The sequence below is a fragment of the Pseudophryne corroboree genome, chromosome 2 (assembly GCF_028390025.1).
Source record: "Pseudophryne corroboree isolate aPseCor3 chromosome 2, aPseCor3.hap2, whole genome shotgun sequence".
Classification (NCBI taxonomy): domain Eukaryota; kingdom Metazoa; phylum Chordata; class Amphibia; order Anura; family Myobatrachidae; genus Pseudophryne; species Pseudophryne corroboree.
In genome coordinates, this window is record NC_086445.1 from 56,191,057 (window position 1) to 56,208,735 (window position 17,679).

A 17,679-nucleotide genomic window follows, 5' to 3' on the forward strand; every position below is an offset into this window, starting at 1 on the left:
ACCCAATGGTCTTGTTCTGACAGATCCATCTGTGCTAAAGAAGGGTCTGCCATGCCCAGGATGACGGGGATGGGGGGGGGGGGGGGGGGGGGGGTTAGCGATTTGGGGATAGCAACTCCCTAATTCATAGATTTTGACAGATTTTCCCTGTTTATGTTAATGAACCCCTACATTTTTATGTTCCCTATCTTTGTATTGTAAATTAGCAATTTCTAAGTATGTTATCATAGGATTTGACCTAGTTTATGTGATGGTGCTATGTGATGGACTTTACCTACAGTAGTTTATATGATGGTGCTATTGAGTATGTGACGTCAATGGTTGCGTGTGCAAGACTAACCACAGTGTGGTCTAACAATCCACCCAGTCTCCTGCCATATCTCCCCATGAGCCGCACATTACATTATGGGGGAGATTTATCAAAGATTTGAGAGAGAAAGTGGAGAGCGGTAAAATACCAACCGATCAGCTCCTAACTTTCATGTTACAGGCTGATTGGCTGGTTCTTCATCTCTCTCCACGGATTGATACATCTCCCCCTATGTCTTATATACATTCAGCTTTAATTATAGGGTTAAACTCTGTGCCAGTGAGTGATTACTCCAGACCACAGCGAGACGCTGGCTCCAGTTAACCGCTTATTGATCAGTCAATTTATAATGAATTACCTCAGACCAATTGCACTTTAACGTTTTTCATTGTCATTTAAGGAAAAATTTCAAAGACAGTTTGTTTTAGTGGGGAATTAATAATTATATGTAACTGCATGTTATATTGATAATTCTGATAAATTGTCACAAATGGCACTTTGATAGCTGCGCCGACAAAAGAAAAAAAAAAGCAGCACTTGAAGTTTCAATGATAAATAGACCCCATCTCATAGAACAATGTGTGTGCTGTGCTCTCCTCTACAAATCGGTCCTCTTTTACATCTCCCTTTGCATGTATTAATGGGCTCCTATGAGCTACGGAGAGTAAGGGCAGCCATTTTGTTAGGCTGAATCACGTTAACTGCTCACAAGGAAGTGGTGACATAACCTGCGTCGGCTACAGCGTCGACCACACAGTACAGGGAGGGAGGTCGCTTAGCACATATAAAGATGCATGTTGTGCTGTATATAATATATGTGCTGGCTGGTTATCCCGGGGGTTTGGCAGCGATGTGTATATTAAGCCGCCGTGTGGGGGATACGTTCAATCTCGGAGGCCGAGATTAGCCGGGATCTCGGTAGCCGAAATACCAGTGCCGGAATCCCAACATATGCCAGAACCCCGAGCTGGAATATAGAAAGACAGGATTTTAATACCTACCGGTAAATCCTTTTCTTCTAGTCCGTAGAGGATGCTGGAGTCCACTTATTGACCATGGGGTATAGACGGTTCCGCAGGAGCCATGGGCACTTTCAAGACTTTTCAATGGGTGTGAACTGGCTCCTCCCTCTATGCCCCTCCTCCAGACTTCAGTAATAGGAACTGTGCCCAGGGAGACGGACATTTCCAGGAAAGGATTTACTTTAATACTAGTGGTGAGATACATACCAGCTCACACCTCAACCATGCCACACACATGGCATTCAACATAACACACACCAACAGGCATGAACCAATTGCAGCAACAAGCTGAAAGTAACATAACACAACTTGTGTATAATTAAACTGCAGGTAGAGTATGCACTGGGACGGGCGCCCAGCATCCTCTACGGACTAGGAGAAAAGGATTTACCGGTAGGTATTAAAATCCTGTTTTCTCATACATACTAGAGGATGCTGGGTAGAGATGAGCGCCTGAAATTTTTCGGGTTTTGGTTTTGGGTTCGGTTCCGCGGCCGTGTTTTGGGTTCGAACGCGTTTTGGCAAAACCTCACCGAATTTTTTTTGTCGGATTCGGGTGTGTTTTGGATTCGGGTGTTTTTTTCAAAAAACACTAAAAAACAGCTTAAATCATAGAATTTGGGGGTCATTTTGATCCCAAAGTATTATTAACCTCAAAAACCATAATTTACACTCATTTTCAGTCTATTCTGAATACCTCACACCTCACAATATTATTTTTAGTCCTAAAATTTGCACCGAGGTCGCTGTGTGAGTAAGATAAGCGACCCTAGTGGCCGACACAAACACCGGGCCCATCTAGGAGTGGCACTGCAGTGTCACGCAGGATGTCCCTTCCAAAAAACCCTCCCCAAACAGCACATGACGCAAAGAAAAAAAGAGGCGCAATGAGGTAGCTGTGTGAGTAAGATTAGCGACCCTAGTGGCCGACACAAACACCGGGCCCATCTAGGAGTGGCACTGCAGTGTCACGCAGGATGGCCCTTCCAAAAAACCCTCCCCAAACAGCACATGACGCAAAGAAAAAAAGAGGCGCAATGAGGTAGCTGTGTGAGTAAGATTAGCGACCCTAGTGGCCGACACAAACACCGGGCCCATCTAGGAGTGGCACTGCAGTGTCACGCAGGATGTCCCTTCCAAAAAACCCTCCCCAAACAGCACATGACGCAAAGAAAAAAAGAGGCGCAATGAGGTAGCTGACTGTGTGAGTAAGATTAGCGACCCTAGTGGCCGACACAAACACCGGGCCCATTTAGGAGTGGCACTGCAGTGTCACGCAGGATGTCCCTTCCAAAAAACCCTCCCCAATCAGCACATGATGCAAAGAAAAAGAAAAGAAAAAAGAGGTGCAAGATGGAATTGTCCTTGGGCCCTCCCACCCACCCTTATGTTGTATAAACAAAACAGGACATGCACACTTTAACCAACCCATCATTTCAGTGACAGGGTCTGCCACACGACTGTGACTGATATGACGGGTTGGTTTGGACCCCCCCCAAAAAAAGAAGCAATTAATCTCTCCTTGCACAAACTGGCTCTACAGAGGCAAGATGTCCACCTCATCATCACCCTCCGATATATCACCGTGTACATCCCCCTCCTCACAGATTATCAATTCGTCCCCACTGGAATCCACCATCTCAGCTCCCTGTGTACTTTGTGGAGGCAATTGCTGCTGGTCAATGTCTCCGCGGAGGAATTGATTATAATTCATTTTAATGAACATCATCTTCTCCACATTTTCTGGATGTAACCTCGTACGCCGATTGCTGACAAGGTGAGCGGCGGCACTAAACACTCTTTCGGAGTACACACTTGTGGGAGGGCAACTTAGGTAGAATAAAGCCAGTTTGTGCAAGGGCCTCCAAATTGCCTCTTTTTCCTGCCAGTATAAGTACGGACTGTGTGACGTGCCTACTTGGATGCGGTCACTCATATAATCCTCCACCATTCTATCAATGTTGAGAGAATCATATGCAGTGACAGTAGACGACATGTCCGTAATCGTTGTCAGGTCCTTCAGTCCGGACCAGATGTCAGCATCAGCAGTCGCTCCAGACTGCCCTGCATCACCGCCAGCGGGTGGGCTCGGAATTCTGAGCCTTTTCCTCGCACCCCCAGTTGCGGGAGAATGTGAAGGAGGAGATGTTGACAGGTCGCGTTCCGCTTGACTTGACAATTTTGTCACCAGCAGGTCTTTCAACCCCAGCAGACTTGTGTCTGCCGGAAAGAGAGATCCAAGGTAGGCTTTAAATCTAGGATCGAGCACGGTGGCCAAAATGTAGTGCTCTGATTTCAACAGATTGACCACCCGTGAATCCTTGTTAAGCGAATTAAGGGCTCCATCCACAAGTCCCACATGCCTAGCGGAATCGCTCAGTGTTAGCTCCTCCTTCAATGTCTCCAGCTTCTTCTGCAAAAGCCTGATGAGGGGAATGACCTGACTCAGGCTGGCAGTGTCTGAACTGACTTCACGTGTGGCAAGTTCAAAGGGCATCAGAACCTTGCACAACGTTGAAATCATTCTCCACTGCGCTTGAGACAGGTGCATTCCACCTACTATATCGTGCTCAATTGTATAGGCTTGAATGGCCTTTTGCTGCTCCTCCAACCTCTGAAGCATATAGAGGGTTGAATTCCACCTCGTTACCACTTCTTGCTTCAGATGATGGCAGGGCAGGTTCAGTAGTTTTTGGTGGTGCTCCAGTCTTCTGTACGTGGTGCCTGTACGCCGAAAGTGTCCCGCAATTCTTCTGGCCACCGACAGCATCTCTTGCACGCCCCTGTCGTTTTTTAAAAAATTCTGCACCACCAAATTCAAGGTATGTGCAAAACATGGGACGTGCTGGAATTTGCCCATATTTAATGCACACACAATATTGCTGGCGTTGTCCGATGCCACAAATCCACAGGAGAGTCCAATTGGGGTAAGCCATTCCGCGATGATCTTCCTCAGTTGCCGTAAGAGGTTTTCAGCTGTGTGCGTATTCTGGAAAGCGGTGATACAAAGCGTAGCCTGCCTAGGAAAGAGTTGGCGTTTGCGAGATGCTGCTACTGGTGCCGCCGCTGCTGTTCTTGCGGCGGGAGTCCATACATCTACCCAGTGGGCTGTCACAGTCATATAGTCCTGACCCTGCCCTGCTCCACTTGTCCACATGTCTGTGGTTAAGTGGACATTGGGTACAACTGCATTTTTTAGGACTCTGGTGAGTCTTTTTCTGACGTCCGTGTACATTCTCGGTATCGCCTGCCTAGAGAAGTGGAACCTAGATGGTATTTGGTAACGGGGGCACACTGCCTCAATAAATTGTCTAGTTCCCTGTGAACTAACGGCGGATACCGGACGCACGTCTAACACCAACATAGTTGTCAAGGCCTCAGTTATCCGCTTTGCAGCAGGATGACTGCTGTGATATTTCATCTTCCTCGCAAAGGACTGTTGGACAGTCAATTGCTTACTGGAAGTAGTACAAGTGGGCTTACGACTTCCCCTCTGGGATGACCATCGACTCCCAGCAGCAACAACAGCAGCGCCAGCAGCAGTAGGCGTTACACGCAAGGATGCATCGGAGGAATCCCAGGCAGGAGAGGACTCGTCAGAATTGCCAGTGACATGGCCTGCAGGACTATTGGCATTCCTGGGGAAGGAGGAAATTGACACTGAGGGAGTTGGTGGGGTGGTTTGCGTGAGCTTGGTTACAAGAGGAAGGGATTTACTGGTCAGTGGACTGCTTCCGCTGTCGCCCAAAGTTTTTGAACTTGTCACTGACTTATTATGAATGCGCTGCAGGTGACGTATAAGGGAGGATGTTCCGAGGTGGTTAACGTCCTTACCCCTACTTATTACAGCTTGACAAAGGCAACACACGGCTTGACACCTGTTGTCCGCTTTTCTGTTGAAATACCTCCACACTGAAGAGCTGATTTTTTTGGTATTTTCACCAGGCATGTCAACGGCCATATTCCTCCCACGGACAACAGGTGTCTCCCCGGGTGCCTGACTTAAACAAACCACCTCACCATCAGAATCCTCCTGGTCAATTTCCTCCCCAGCGCCAGCAACACCCATATCCTCCTCATCCTGGTGTACTTCAACATCTTCATCTTCAATCTGACTATCAGGAACTGGACTGCGGGTGCTCCTTCCAGCACTTGCAGGGGGCGTGCAAATGGTGGAAGGCGCATGCTCTTCACGTCCAGTGTTGGGAAGGTCAGGCATCGCAACCGACACAATTGGACTCTCCTTGTGGATTTGGGATTTCGAAGAACGCACAGTTCTTTGCGGTGCTTTTGCCAGCTTGAGTCTTTTCAGTTTTCTAGCGAGAGGCTGAGTGCTTCCATCCTCATGTGAAGCTGAACCACTAGCCATGAACATAGGCCAGGGCCTCAGCCGTTCCTTGCCACTCCGTGTGGTAAATGGCATATTGGCAAGTTTACGCTTCTCCTCCGACAATTTTATTTTAGGTTTTGGAGTCCTTTTTTTACTGATATTTGGTGTTTTGGATTTGACATGCTCTGTACTATGACATTGGGCATCGGCCTTGGCAGACGACGTTGCTGGCATTTCATCGTCTCGGCCATGACTAGTGGCAGCAGCTTCAGCACGAGGTGGAAGTGGATCTTGATCTTTCCCTAATTTTGGAACCTCAACATTTTTGTTCTCCATATTTTAATAGGCACAACTAAAAGGCACCTCAGGTAAACAATGGAGATGGATACTAGTATACAATTATGGACTGCCTGCCGAGTGCAGACACAGAGGTAGCCACAGCCGTGAACTACCGTACTGTACTGTGTCTGCTGCTAATATAGACTGGTTGATAAAGAGATGTCTATGTAACTATGTATGTATAAAGAAGAAAGAAAAAAAAACCACGGTTAGGTGGTATACAATTATGGACGGACTGCCTGCCGAGTGCAGACACAGAGGTAGCCACAGCCGTGAACTACCGTACTGTACTGTGTCTGCTGCTAATATATAGACTGGTTGATAAAGAGATGTCGTAGTAGTATGTATGTATAAAGAAGAAAGAAAAAAAAACCACGGTTAGGTGGTATACAATTATGGACGGACTGCCTGCCGAGTGCAGACACAGAGGTAGCCACAGCCGTGAACTACCGTACTGTACTGTGTCTGCTGCTAATAATATAGACTGGTTGATAAAGAGATGTCGTAGTAGTATGTATGTATAAAGAAGAAAGAAAAAAAAACCACGGTTAGGTGGTATACAATTATGGACGGACTGCCTGCCGAGTGCAGACACAGAGGTAGCCACAGCCGTGAACTACCGTACTGTACTGTGTCTGCTGCTAATATAGACTGGTTGATAAAGAGATGTCTATGTAACTATGTATGTATAAAGAAGAAAGAAAAAAAAACCACGGTTAGGTGGTATACAATTATGGACGGACTGCCTGCCGAGTGCAGACACAGAGGTAGCCACAGCCGTGAACTACCGTACTGTGTCTGCTGCGACTGGATGATAAATGATTTAAAAAATATATATATATCACTACTGCAGCCGGACAGGTATATATTATATATTATATAATGACGGACCTGCTGGACACTGTCTGTCAGCAGAATGAGTTTTATTTTTATAGAATAAAAAAAACAACAACACACAAGTGAAGTCACACGACGAGTGTTTAACTTTTTCAGGCAATCACAATATAAGTATACTACTAACTATACTGGTGGTCAGTGTGGTCAGGTCACTGGTCAGTCACACTGGCAGTGGCACTCCTGCAGCAAAAGTGTGCACTGTTTAATTTTAATATAATATTATGTACTCCTGGCTCCTGCTATAACCTATAACTGGCACTGCAGTGCTCCCCAGTCTCCCCCACAATTATAAGCTGTGTGAGCTGAGCAGTCAGACAGATATATAATATATATAGATGATGCAGCACACTGGGCTGAGCCTGAGCAGTGCACACAGATATGGTATGTGACTGAGTCACTGTGTGTATCGCTTTTTTCAGGCAGAGAACGGATATATTAAATAAACTGCACTGTCTGGTGGTCACTCACTATATAATATTATGTACTCCTGGCTCCTGCTATAACCTATAACTGGCACTGCAGTGCTCCCCAGTCTCCCCCACAATTATAAGCTGTGTGAGCTGAGCAGTCAGACAGATATATAATATATATAGATGATGCAGCACACTGGGCTGAGCCTGAGCAGTGCACACAGATATGGTATGTGACTGAGTCACTGTGTGTATCGCTTTTTTCAGGCAGAGAACGGATATATTAAATAAACTGCACTGTCTGGTGGTCACTCACTAGTAAACTCTCTGCACTCTCTACACTTCTACAGTACTCCTCCTAGTCCTAAGCTCCAGTAAATCTCTCTCTCTTATAATCTAAATGGAGAGGACGCCAGCCACGTCCTCTCCCTATCAATCTCAATGCACGTGTGAAAATGGCCGCGACGCGCGGCTCCTTATATAGAATCCGAGTCTCGCGATAGAATCCGAGCCTCGCGAGAATCCGACAGCGTGATGATGACGTTCGGGCGCGCTCGGGTTAACCGAGCAAGGCGGGAAGATCCGAGTCGCTCGGACCCGTGTAAAAAAACATGAAGTTCGGGCGGGTTCGGATTCAGAGAAACCGAACCCGCTCATCTCTAATGCTGGGGTCCACTTATTGACCATGGGGTTTATACCAAAGCTCCAGTACGGGCGTGAGAGTGCGGATGACCCTGCAGCACCGATTGACCGAACTTGAGGTCTTCATCTGCCAAGGTATCAAACTTATAGAATTTTGCAAACTTGTTTGACCCCGACCAAGTAGCTGCTCGGCAAAGCTGTAATGCCGAGACCCCCCGGGCAGCCGGCCAGGATGAGCCCACCTTCCTAGTGGAATGGGCCTTCACCGACTTCGGCAACGGCAATCCAGCCGTAGAATGAACTTGCTGAATCGTATCTCTGATCCAACGCGCAATAGTCTGCTTGGAAGCAGGACACCCAATCTTGTTGGGAGCATACAGGACAAACAAAGACTCTGTTTTCCGAATTCGAGCTGTTCTAGCGACATAAATTTTCAAAGCTCTAACCACATCTAGAGACTTTGACTCAGTGAACGTGTCAGTAACCACTGGCACCACAATAGGTTGGTTTATGTGGAAAGAAGAAACCACCTTAGGAAGAAAATGTTGGCGAGTTCGCTAATCTGCCCTATCTTCATGGAAGATCAGGTAAGGGCTCTTGTGAGACAAGGCCCCCAATTCCGACACCCGCCGTGCGGATGCCAATACCAAAAGCATCACCACTTTCCAAGTGAGAAACTTCAACTCTATCTCTCGTAGAGGCTCAAATCAATCCGATTGAAGGAACTGCAACACCACATTAAGGTCCCATGGTGCCACAGGAGGCACAAATGGAGGCTGGATGTGCAGAACGCCTTTCACGAAGGTGTGAACCTCTGGAAGAGAGGCCAATTGTTTTTGGAAGAACACTGACAAGGCCGAAATCTGGACCTTGACTGACCCCAATCTGAGGCCCGCCTCCACACCAGCCTGCAGAAAATGGAGAAAATGTCCCAAGTGAAACTCTTCCGTAGGAGTCTTCTTGGAATCACACCAAGACACATATTTTCTCCAAATACGGTGGTAATGTTTCGACGTTACTCCTTTCCTGGCCTGAATAAGTGTGGGAATGACTTCTTTGGAATACCTTTACGGGTTAGGATCCGGCGCTCAACAGCCATGCCGTCAAACGTAGCCGCGGTAAGTCCTGATACACGCATGGCCCCTGCTGCAGCAGGTCCTCGTGAAGAGGAAGAGGCTGAGGATCTTCTATGAGCAACTCCTGAAGATCTGGGTACCAAGCCCTCCTTGGCCAGTCTGGGGCAATGAAGATTGCTTGAACCCTTGTTCTTCTTATGATCCTGAGAACTTTTGGGATCAGCGGAAGTGGAGGGAAGACATACACTGACCGGAATACCCACTGGGTTACTAGCGCATACACCGCTATTGCTTGAGGGTCTCTCGACCTGGAACTATATTTCTGAAGCCTCTTGTTGAGACGAGATGCCATCATGTCTACTTGAGGAACTCCACAAAGACTTGTCACCTCCGCAAAGACTTTTTGGTGGAGGCCCCACTCTCCTGGATGGAGATCGTGTCTGCTGAGGAAGTCTGCTTCCCAGTTGTCCACTCCATAGGCATGCGCAGAACATTTTATTAGGGGGTGCACCGTCGGAGGGGTGTGTTTGGCACCACCTACTGGGCGTGTCTAGCACCGCCTATTGGCACTCAAAGCAATATAAACGTATGCCCCCAGTGGTTCACCTTACTCAATACCCCTAGCGGTGCCAGATATACACTTGCCCCCAATGGTGCCAGATACACATGCCCCCATTTGTGCTCATTCTCCTCTGTTGCCAGTGCCGCTGATTTCCTTCTCTGCCGCTGAGTGGAGGAGAGCGCAGTGTGCGTCTATCCTGTGCCTCACTTCACTGAGTCCCTGGCTGTCTCCGGCGGCCATTTGAAATATGGCGCCGGCTTGTGAGCCAATCAAGAGCCGGTCTGCGAGCTCTGATTGGCTGACAGCCGAGAGACATTGTAAATGACTGCCGGAGATGGGGGACACAGTGAGGGGGTAGGAGAGACTCGCGCAGCGCACTCCTTTCTTCAAGTTCAGTGTCAGACTGAGACGGGAATCGGCGGTAGCAGCAACAGGCGTGTGGGGGTGCCAGACATTAGGGGGTGCTTGTGCGCACCACGCACCCCCTGTGCGCACGCCTATGGTCCACTCCCGGAATGAAAATTGCTGACAGAGCTTTTGCATGCCTTTCTGCCCAGAGGAGGATCTTTGTCACCTCTGCCATTGCCGCTCTGCTTTTCGTTCCGCCCTGCCTGTTTATGTACGCGACTGCTGTTACATTGTCCGACTGGATCTTGAAGAAGATGTACCGCTTGTCGAAGGCCGTTGTAAATGGCTCTCAATTCCAGCACGTTTATGTGAAGGCAGGCTTCCTGACTTGACCATTTTCCTTGGAAGCTTTCCCCCTGAGTGACAGCTCCCCAGCCTCGTAGACTTGCATCCGTGGTTACCAGGACCCAGTCCTGAATCCTGCGTCCCTCTAGTAGGTGTGGACTGTGTAGCCACCACAGGAGTGAAATCCTGGCTTTTGACGACAGGAACATTTTTCGGTACATGTGAAGGTGGGATCCCGACCACTTGTCCAACAGGTCCCACTGGAATACTCTGGCATGGAACCTGCCAAACTGTATGGCCTCGTAGGCCGCCACCATCTTCCCCAACAACCGAATGCACTGATGGATCGACACACTGGATGGTTTCAATAACTGTTTTACCATTCTCTGGATTTCCAGAGCCTTTTCCACTGGAAGAAATACTCTCTGAACGTCCGTGTCCAGAATCATCCCGAGAAAAGACAATCTTGTTGTCGGTTCCAATTGTGACTTTGGATAATTTATGATCCAACCGTGTTGTTGGATATCGACAGGGAGAGCGCAATGTTTTTTAACAACTGCTCCCTGGATCTCGCCTTTATCAGGAGATCGTCCAGATAAGGAATTATATTGACTCCCTTTTGACGAAGGAGGACCATCATCTCCGCCATCACCTTGGTGAATACCCTCGGTGCCGTGGAGAGACCGAAAGGTAACGTCTGAAACTGGTAATGGCAATCCTGAACTGCAAATCTCAGATAAACCTGGTGAGGAGGATAAATGGGAACATGCAGGTAAGCATCCTTGATGTCTACCGACACCATGTAATCCCCCTCCTCCAGACTGGAAATCACTACCCTCAGTGATTCCATCTTGAACTTGAACCGTTTCAAGTAGAGATTCAAACTTTTTAGGTTCAGGATCGGTCTTACCGAGCCGTCCAGCTTCGGAACTACAAAGAGGCTTGAATAAAACCCCTCCCCTTGTTGCGGCAAGGGTACCAGGGCTACGACCTGATCCTGACATAATTTTTGGATTGCCGCTGTTACTGCTTCTCTTTCTTGGAGAGAAACTGGCAAGGTTGATTTGAAAAATCGGCATGGGGGAACGTCTTGAAACTCCAGCTTGTATCCCTGGGATACTATTTGCAATACCCAGGGATCCAAGCCAGACAGAATCCAACCTTGGCTGAACAGTTTGAGACGTGCCCCCACCCTAGCGGCCTCCCGCAAGGGAGTTCCAGCGTCATGCTGAAGAAGTAGGGGTAGACTTCTGCTCCTGGGAACCTGGAGCCGCTGTGGGCTTCTTTCCCCTTCCTTTCCGCCTTTCTGCAAAGAAGGGGGAACCTCTCGCTCTTTTGTATTTATTGGGCCGAAAGGGCTGCATGTGTGTGTGATAGGTCATTTTTGCCGGTGCAGGTGCAGAGGGCAAAAACGTTGACTTACCTGTGGTAGCCGCCGAGACTAACGCGTCCAGACCATCACCAAATAAGGTCTCACCTTTATATGGGAGAGCCTCCATGTTTCTTTTGGAATCCGCATCCGCGTTCCACTGGCGAGTCCACAATGCCCGCCATGGTAGCGGCTTGTGAACTCAAGAGTCCAATATCTTTCATCACTTCTAGCATGTAGGCGTCAGCGTCTTTGATATACCCTAACTTAAGGAGTATCTCATCTTTATCAACCGTGTCAATTTCTGATGACACGCTGTCTGACCATTTTTCAATAGCGTGACTGACCCACGCGCAGGCAATAGTGGGTCTGAGCAGTGTACCATTGGCAACATAAATGGATTTCAATGTAGTTTCCATCTTACGGTCTGCCTGCTCTTTTAGTGAAGCCGTGTCAGGTGCAGGTAGAATTACCTTCTTTGTCAACCTGGATAGTGCACTGTCTAACACAGGGGGCGATTCCCATTTTTTCCTGTCCTCTGCTGGGAAAGGGTAAGCTACCTGAATCCGCTTAGGAATATGAAATTTTTTTCTCAGGATTCACCCACATCCCTGCAAAGAGAGCATTTAGCTTGTGGGAAGGAGGGAACGTGACTTTGGATTCTTTTCCTTACATAAATAAGCCTTCTCCTGAGGTACAGGCGAGGCTTCTGTAACTTCCAACACGTCCCTTATAGCCACAATCATATATTGTATATTTTTTGCCAATTTATGATCTATTTCTCTAGAGTCACTATCGTCGACACAAGAATCAGAGTCTGTGTCGGTATCAGTATTCACAAATGGTCTCTTATGTGACCCAGAGGCGCCGCCTGCAGAAGGAAGAACTGAGTCCTGAAAAATCACATCTTCCACAGATTTTCTCCAGCATTCAGCCTGAGATTCAGACTTATCTAACCTCCTGTTAATAAGATGCATACTGTCACGTATTTCTTTCACCCATGCAGGCTCTTGGTGTGCCGGCAGAGCCACCACATTACAACTCTGTGTCCCTAAAATGCCTTCCTCCGGGGAGGAACTCCCTGCCTCAGACATGCCTTACACGTGTACAGCACACACTCAGAGACACACTGGGACTTATAAGGGGACAGACCCACAGCAAAATCTGTCAGAGGGACACAGTATAGGAGCAGCCAGTTCAGAACCCCAGTGCCAGTATGTAATGTCTGTGAACACAGAATGCCCACAGACAACAGCGCTTTTACACAGTAATTCACACTTGTAATGCACCACAAAACGCTTTGTGCCCCCCTTATTTGCACCCTGTACTTGTGTCAGAAGTGGAGGAAAGGACCAGCGTTGTCTCTGCAGCCTGAGGAGAGAGAGGAAATGGCGCTGAGCAGTGTGCTGGCTGCCTGAGGAAGAAGCTCCGCCCCCGCAAATGGCGCGTTTTTCACTCAGCAATGATTGTAATGTTTACACTGGCGGGGGTAGGGCTGTGCCAGCGGCATCTTATGCCCCCATTTGCGCCAGTTTTGCCCCCCCCCCCCGCGCCCTGCACCCTGCAGTGCTCTGTGTGTGTGGGCAGCAATGGCGCGCTGTGCTCCTGCCAGCCGCGCCGTACCTCAGCCGTCACTTTAGTTGCTAGAAGATCTTCTTCTCATACTCACCTGTCTTCAGACTTCTGGCTCTGTGAGGGGGGTGACGGCGTGCTGTGGGAGTGAGCATCTAGGCACAGCTAGCGTTCAGTTCCCTTCAGGAGCTAATGGTGTCCTGTCAGCCAGAAGCAGAGCCATGAAACTCTTCAGGAAGTTGGTTCTGCTTCTGCCCCCTCAGTCCCAAGAAGCAGGGAGTCTGTTGCAAGCAGTTCTCCCTGAAAATAAAAAACCTAACATAAGTCTTTTCAGAGAAACTCAGTAGAGCTCCTCAGAGTGCATCCAGTCTGCCTGGGCACATTTTTAAAACTGAAGTCTGGAGGAGGGGCATAGAGGGAGGAGCCAGTTCACACCCATTGAAAAGTCTTGAGAGTACCAATGCAGGGGATAATTTCTCGGATATGGTATGTCCACAAAATGGAATACATGACCGCAGTTATTCGTAATACTTCGAAGCAATTCGATAAAGTATGGTCCCCATGGCTAAACCTACAACAGGCTTCCTCCCCATTCATAATCTGACACGGCATGCCAAGGTCCTATCCACCTCTTGCCCCCGAAGGCTACCCCTCCACCTCTCCTCCCTCTCTCTACTCCCCCCCCTCTTTTCTTCAACCGGAGGTGCCCAGCCTCCTATGCTTTTCTGTCCCCTTCTGATCGCTCTCTGAGCACTCTCTTTTTCTCATTTCCTTTGCTGACTCTCTTGACGGAAGGCCACTCCGTTGCCGAGAGTTTCCCACTTTTTATGCTCTAACTTGAATCTCTAAACACGGGAAAACACAAAAACAAAAAAAAGGATCCATGCTGTTGTAGCAACAATTTACTGTACCTACATTTGTATTTTAAGCACCCAAAATGTTCGGGTGCTCTGCTATGTTATCATTGTACCTATTTCATGAGCCATTCAATAAAATGTGTTTAAAAAAAAAAAAAAAAAAAGTCTTGAGAGTGCCTATGGCTCCTGCGGAACCGTCTATACCCCATGGTCAATAAGTGGACCCCAGCATCCTCTAGGACGTATGAGAAATCTCAGTATCCTGACGCCGGGATCCCGTTAGCTGATATACCAAAGGCCAAAGGTAAGTATACAGGGGACATTAGGTTTGGGCTGTGGGGGTGACAGACTTTACCAGACATACGGAAGAGGAGGGGGATTAGGTTTAGGCTGCAGATTGAGGGGTTGTAGGGTTAGGCACCCGGGGGGGGGGGGGGTAGGTTTAGGCACTAAGGGGGGATGGTTAGGTTTAGGCAGTGGGGTGTGGAGGGTAAGGTTTAGGCACTCATGCAGGAGGTTAGGTTTAGGACGTGGTAATGTAGGGTTAGGGGTGTGAGTTAGAATACATAACTCACCCATCTGCATCTTCAGGCATTGGTATTCTGAGTGCCGACATCCCGTGCACTGCGATAATCTATCCAACCCGCCATGCGGCACTCAGGCCTCAGCATTAGGCTTCACTCTCTTTCTAAGCCCTCCCCCAGACTTCTGTGAAACTAGCCAATGGGAGTCTGGGGATGGGCTTAGAAGGAGAGCAAATCCTAATGCTGCCGAGACCCTGTTGGCTTAATACACAGCACTGCCGATCCCCGGGATAACCAGACAGCACCTATATTACATACATCATAACATATATGTTTATGCGTACTAAGCAGCCCCCCCCTGCACTGTGTAGTCAGAGCTGCAGCCGCCGCTGAACATAACTGATAGATGGATGTTTGCCCAGCCCACAAGATGGCTGCCTCTGTAGGGGTAGGTTACAGATGCATTTTTTTAGTGAGACATTGCTAGTGCTATTGTAGGTGCTTAAATGTGCCCTTGTGTGTATCAAAGCATAGATTATCACTTCTATGTAATTCAACAGCCGTAACTAGAATTTATGGTGCCCTGGGCAAGAAACCGCACCGGCGCCCCCTTCCCACTACCATATTTTTATATTGCTCATCACCTCCCATATATATATATTCTCTGCCCATCACTCCTTTATATTCTATACCTATTATACCCCCTTTTACAATCATCCCCCTTATATTCTGTTGCCCCACTATGCCCACTTGCCCATCACCACTTCAACTTACTGTACTTCAAATGTTCCTCTTCTTTTTATTTGTTATATAATATGCTGGCTGGTGTTGGGGTGCTGGTCTGTCGTATTCCCGCAGGGTGCTGGCCTGGCGTTGCGTCAGGAGCTGCAGTGTACCTTGGGCGGTGCAGCCGGGTTCCTGCATGGTTCCACGCTCTTTGCATGGCACTGTGGCAGACATCATGGTGTCGCGCCCCGCACAGTGCGGGAGCCAGGTAGATAGAAGAGGCCGTGCGCACCTCTAGCCTAACATGCATCGCTGTGGGCACCCGGCTATAGGGATTGCGGCGGTAGGTGAGCATGGTGGGTTCCACCCCCAGGACATCCCACCCTGTTCCACGGCACCACCTGCACCGGCCTTCTTACTGCCCTGTACTTCAATACATATTATAGATAAATGCACTAGCAAGTCGTTTCTGTCAGTCCTGCAATGTATTCACTTTAAGGGGTCTTTTTTATTAAACTGCAACTATGAAGCTGATGTTCTGTCTGTCTCTTGGAAAATCACCCTTCGATGCAATTTACCATTGACATCTTGCTGAAGCAGCTGAGTGGCTTCTATTGACTCGGAGTGATGGATTCGTTTACTGCTCTACTGGGCCAATTTAAAGGGACATGTTCATGTGTGACTCAGCCAGCCTGTCCTGACGGCCGCTCAGTTTTTCTGTTCAACTTAGTTAAATAATAATAATTATAACATAATAAGATAATATGTGGGTGGGTGATGGTGGTGTTGGGGGGCACATAGAATTATTGACCACCCAAAAAAATGGTTTATTCAAAGAATAAAACATGATTTAACTGATGTTCTTCTGTCATCGCTATTCTGACATGGTGATAATGGAGCAGCGATTGCGACGGTACATGTACCACTGCAATCCTTTGTAAATAGACATCGTCACCTTTGCACACCACTGGGTACCGATGCATCTTACCAGCGGCCTGGTACTGCTGGCAGTGGATCTTACAGCCTATCCAGGACCTCTGCAGCCTGGACCAGTATGCAATATGTAGCACTTATCATCATGTAGGACAGGAATTCAGTTATGTGACCGACCGCCGGTCACTATACCGACGCCGGAATCCCGACCGGTGAATAGCCCGACGGTCGGCATGCCAACCGACAGGGACTATTCCCACTCGTGGATGTCCACTACACCTATGAAATGGGAATAGAACCTGTGGTGAACGCATCGAGCCACCGAGCCCGCTGTGTGGTGAGCGTTGCGCTCGCCCCTCCAGCCGGCCATCTGAAAGTCGGGATCCCGCTGTTGGTATGGTGTCCGGCGGTCTCCCAACCGCCGGTCACACAAACCCAACCAGTAGGACATGCCTATTTCCCTACAAACTGTAAGTTTGTGAGCAGGGCCCTCTGACTTCCCAGTCTCGTTTTATTACCGCCACGCAAAATAGTGGCTCAATGTAAGTAAAAGTTCAGCAGGTGAAATTCATGGCCTGATTGAGTGATGGATGCTAATACACAGTGGCGTGCGTCTTTGTGCGCAGCGGCTGCGCTAAAATATGCGAATGGTGCGGGAGGTGTCTTTTGTAATTAGAGCCCTCCTGACGGCTTCTGTGATCCGCTGCCTCATTCAAAAAAAGCAGCGTCGGGTCACTCTGCGTGACCATCGGCCATCTGAGTAAGCATGAGGTCACTCAGGGTGGCCGGTGTTTCACGCAACCTGGGCCGTTGATGCCGTATCCAACCAAGGACACAGCCACTGGCCTCGGCGCACCAAGAAAATGGATCCGATCCCCCCATTTTTCTGGAACGCTGGGCGTCCCCACCCCCATACGTCTGCAGCATGCCAACCATGCAGCAGCTTAGGGGACACTGTAACCATCGTCGCAGAGTTTTCTAATTCATTAACATCAGCCAAGACTATAGGGTGTGTAAAAAAAAAAATAAAAAAAAAAAAAATATATATATATATATATATATACATATATATTGGTAGATGCTCAATTAGCTTAGTGATATCATTCAGGTGCTCGAAAGGGAGGGGTATTTCTAAGCAAGAAAAAAAGGCATTTGTTTCCCCCAGCACCCTGAATGATAACCGTAACCAGATATAAATTCCACATGATAATAGAGTTCAGAGATCTTCGTTACACATATTTGCGCAAATGTGTGAATAAGCCCCAAAGCCGCATCAAGGCGTCTCTGTATATTTGGGGTCCCTAGCGCTATATCTAGGTGCAGGGTGTGGCATATATATAATATATATATATATATATATATATATATATATTCATCATTTCTTATACTGGCTACAATCTGTATCTTACAATCTTCA

General features: G+C 48.1%; 1 protein-coding gene across 6 annotated transcripts in view; it reads left to right on the forward strand.

The window, feature by feature from the left end:
* The window catches only part of TENM4 (teneurin transmembrane protein 4), a 1,727,786-nt gene that overhangs the window by 1,251,438 nt on the left and 458,669 nt on the right, over window positions 1-17,679 (forward strand). The window lies entirely within an intron of this gene.